The sequence below is a fragment of the Fukomys damarensis genome, unplaced genomic scaffold (genome assembly GCF_012274545.1).
Source record: "Fukomys damarensis isolate Sample0158 unplaced genomic scaffold, DMR_v1.0_HiC HiC_scaffold_11, whole genome shotgun sequence".
NCBI lineage: Eukaryota > Metazoa > Chordata > Mammalia > Rodentia > Bathyergidae > Fukomys > Fukomys damarensis.
The window spans coordinates 45,373,450-45,377,928 of record NW_022900923.1 but is presented as its reverse complement, the minus strand read 5'-3'; positions in this window follow the sequence as shown (position 1 = coordinate 45,377,928).

Sequence of the window (4,479 nt, the reverse complement as noted above, 5' to 3'; positions counted from 1 at the left end):
CTGCGTGCGAGTGTGGTGATTTCTGGAGCCCCCGGGCAGCACACAGTGGAGCTCAGCTCAGTGAGCTCGTGGAGCTCAGCCGGCCGTGTGCTGGGTGCCAGCCTGGGACTGAGGAGGAAGAGTTGAGCCTGGGCTGCTGCTAGACCTGTGGGGCTAAAAGGCTTCTCTTTCTGCAGCACTGGGAGCACAGGGTGAAGGCCGTGACGGCAGTGCCTGTCCCTTCCCAGGCGGGGCTCATAGCTCCGGCCCTACTCTGGGCCGGCCGGAAGTCCACAGTCTCCTGTGTGTCCGCTGCTGACACAGCCCTCAGTCCAGGTCTTAGGGACACGCCCAAGGTGGCACTGGACCTCCAGGAAATTCCGAGAACAACTGTAGACCATGTTCACCGCCTCCCCGAATACCCTGAGGTAAACAGCAGGAGCACCCGGCAGGATGGCCGGGAAGGACCTGGGTGTGCACGTGGGGCAGGAATGTGCAGTGCAGGGACCCTGTCTGGTCACCCACCACTGCGGGGTCCAGGCAGAGAGCTGGGCTCTTTCTGCGATCGGGGTGTCTGCAGGCTTGTGCTGAGCCCCCAGACACTGGCCACCCGGCCCACTTAGCGGCTCTGTGTCCCCAGCCTCCTCTGGCCTGGCCCCTAACAAAGCAGGTGTTAAGAGCCCAGTTTACAAATCATGAAGACGATCCAGCAGCCGGACTCTCCACACGTCACTGTGTCCTGGTGCTAGGCTCAGGTTTTCCTACACAGGAGCTCTTTTAAACCTCGCAGCACGCGATGGTGCTGGCTCTGTTGGCAGGCAGAAAGCTGAAACTCAGGAGACGCAGTGTCTCCCAGAGGCTGCTCAGCAGGCCCTGGGCAGGGTCAGGGGCTGCATTGCCAAGGGCCACTGTCCCTACAGTCATTTTGGAGCTCTGTGGGAGCAGAGGGTCAGCTGCAGACCGGTAGCCTCCTCTGGCTGGTTTGTTCCCGGTGCAGCCAGCTGCCCCCACGCTTCCGGGAGGGCCTGGCTGCCCGGCTGTGTTGCCTGAGTTTGCCAGAAGGATTATTCTCCACTGCGTGTCAAAACAAGCCAAGCAGGAAAGACCAATGAACAGCCCGCACGCAGCTCCCGGCCGGAGCAGCCGCAGAGGCCCGAGGTTCCAGGTTCTGTCCTGACCAAGGGGACCTGGAGGAGGCCTGGCCTACCTGGGCCGTGTCCCAGCTGCACCACCGGCTTGGACCCCGGGCCACACCAGGGTGTCCTCTGCAGAGGGAGTGAGCTTGAGCAGCGGCTTCCAAAAGATAAAATTGTTACTGGCAGCGGGACATTTTCTTCAAACAGAATTACTGATAGGTGCAGAACACGAGACAGTGAAAAGCAGATGTGTGAATTTTCAAGAATAAAAAGAAAGCAAGCAAGTAAAGGAAAAACCGGAGGGTGGCCAGGCCTCTGCAGCTCGCCCTGGAGCAGGCTGCTCGCTCCGTGTCCTCCCACCCGGGACTCCGCTCCTGGACTGGCCTGGCTCTTGGCTGCTCATCGGAGGCTGTGAATTCTTCAGACCCTTCTGAGCTGCTGGCTCCCGCACGCTCTTTGCCTCTTGCGATTTCTGCCCCTTCTCGGTTCCTGCTGCTTCATCTACTGTTTCAGTCATTTGGTTCCTCGTGCTCTGGCTCATGATGAGCTTCAGACATTTTACAGGATGTTTGAATACGTGTTGTTCATGATGTCTGTAGCAAGTGCTTGCACATATGTTTGTGTGCTACACACATTCACACACGCGTGCATACACACGTACACACGTGACCTGTAAAGAAGGACTGTTGGTTTGTGTCCCCTGGTGCCTGGTTCATGTCTCCTGTGGGACAGGTGTCTAGCAGAGGGCTTTTGGTTTGGTTTGGTTCGGTGCTGGGGACTGAACCTAGGGCCTTTGCACTGAGCTACATCCCTACCCCTTTTATTTATTTTTTACTTTGAGACAGGGGTCTCATTAAATCACTACATTATGTTCACACTTGTGATCCTCCTGCCTCAGCTTCCCAGAAAGATTACAGACATGTACCACCATGCCCGGCTTCCTGTGAAGACTTTTAAGTGTGGGATCATCTTCCTTCCTTTCCTGAGTGTCCTGCCCGTTGTTGGTACTCAGTAAATGGCAGTGTGAACTGCTGCACAGTACAGTGTTTCCTGTATCTGGGAAGCCCTGAATTTCAGTCTTGGTTCTGCCATGTATATTAGCTTTGTGTCCTTGGGAAATATATTTAACTTTACTTATCTGTCATGTGGGGTGATAGTGCATGCATTCCAGAAGTATTTATTCAGCCCCAGCTGTATGCCAGGCATTATTCTGGGGGCTGGAAACTTGGTAGCTTACAAAACAGCAGGCCCTGTCCTCGTGGAGTTTGTACTCCAGCCAGCTGGGGGGGACACACCTGTGGGAGAGGGGGAGGAGGCGGAGGCCTGTGTGCCTGGGCAGAGGTAGACCCAGCCTGGTAGGGCCACAGCGAGCTGGGGGTGCCTGATGGCCTGCATGGGGCACAGGGACGCCCAGGTGGGACTTCTGCTGTGACAGAGGAGGAGGAAAGGCTGGCCAATTGGGCTGGAGGCCGGGCTCCCTCGCCCTGTACTGCTTTGGTGGACCCTGCAGCAGCACCCGCCTCCCCCTGCCTGCGGTGAACCCGGAGGAGCAGAGCCAGGTGGACTCACCCAGTCCCCACAAGCCTGGTGTGGTCTGGTCTGGTGCCGCACAGGGAGGGCACCGTGCTGGCCACAGGGAATCGCCTCTCCTCCATACTGAGGGTGGTCACAGCGGTGCAGGGACAGAAGGACCTCATGGTGCCCGCCCCAGCTGGAGCCAGCGGCAGGACTCCGGTCCTGGGCTCACTTTCTCTGAATGGCCTGGGAGAAAGGGAGACCTAGTGGATTCGCTATGAATTTGTCACACTGTGACAGGTGGCTGCTGTTCATATATGTGTCCCCTTCTGCCTGCTTTCTGGGAGTGAGGGAGGGAAGCCTTTGAAGACATTTCACCTCCCACCTGCAGCAGCTCCCCCCACCCGGGAGTCCCTACCCCGACAGCGAAGGTGCCATGGCCACTCTGGTTTGGAGTGTGAGCTTGGCCACGTTTGGCTACCCTGCCGGGCCTTGGTGCTGGTGCCACCTCTCCCAGAAGTGCTCGGTCCCAGAAATCTGTCCTTCGCTTGGGGCAATTCATTTTTTACTTTTTAAATTGGTATATACAGTAAGTCCTAACTTAGAAACATGCAAGTTGTTAACTTTCACAGTGGGTGTACGGTATAATACTCACTGTGCTGGATATGAACAATTCTGACTTGCGAACATCCTCCCAGCATGGAACTTGTCCGTCCAGCTCACAGTGCTCGAACTCGGGGGACCGGTATCTGCGCCTCCCCACAGCTTATCCCTCTGTGTGTGGGGAACCGGAACACTGACCGCTGAGCCCTAAGTGTGGGGCGGACGCTGTGGACCTGATACCCTGCAGTGCCGGGAGCGCCCTGCTACTCCTCGGCCGTCCTCTCTCCGACTCCCCCCGCCCAGCAGCCTCCCCAGGCTCCGCTAGCCACTTTCTGTTCTCTGCTTCTGCCAGAGTTCTTAGCGTCCCTGGACAGGGAGGACACGCAGTCCTTGTCTTTCTGTTCTTGGCTCATTTCACTTGAGCCCTGTGATCTCTGGTTCCATCCATGTTGCTGAAATCTTCAGAGCCCTATACATTTTTAAGGCTGAATAGTATTCCGCTTCTTTTGGTTTGTTTTTTGTTTTCGTACCAGGATCAAACTCCGGCCCTTGTGCTTTTGAGGCAGGCAGTGAAACCACTGAGCTAACTCCTGGCCCTCTGCTGTGTTTTTATATTGCGTTTTCTTTCCTGTCTCTCCGTCGGTGGCCATCCAGTCGATCGTGGCTTGTCTGCCGTGGACAGTGCTGAGGAAACATGGACGCGTAGGCGTCTCTTTCGATGATGTTGCGGGAGTTGTCCTTGGTCTTTGCTCTGCCTCAGCCTCTTCTGCTGTAAAAGTGGGTCCAGTGCACTTGTCCCTACTGGACGGGGGCTGTGGAAGGATTAAATGTGGTGCAGGAGGCCCGTGCTGGGTGCTGTGTGTGTGTGATGCCAGCTGCGTCTCACATTTGCACAGCATGGCTGGGCTTGTGTGGTCTGCATATTGTGACCGTGGCTGGGCTGGGCCTGACTGCAGACTCAGGCCCTGGTAGACATTCAGGGACTCGGGGTGCAGCTGATGGGGAACTGCTCTCTGCCGAGGCCCGTGTAGGAGGGGCAGGGAGATAGGGTCAGAGGGAAACTGAGGCTGAAGGGAAGACCCCGGCGCCTAGGTCGGACACTGGGGCACTGGGGAGCCACCGCAGGTTTCAGAGCAGCAGAGGAGCATGGTGTTCAGGGCTGCAGAGAAGGTGCTGTTGGAAGTGTCTGGCCTGGAGAGCGGGAGAGAGCTAGCGGGAGGCAGGGGATGCTGCGGGGACCGCTGAG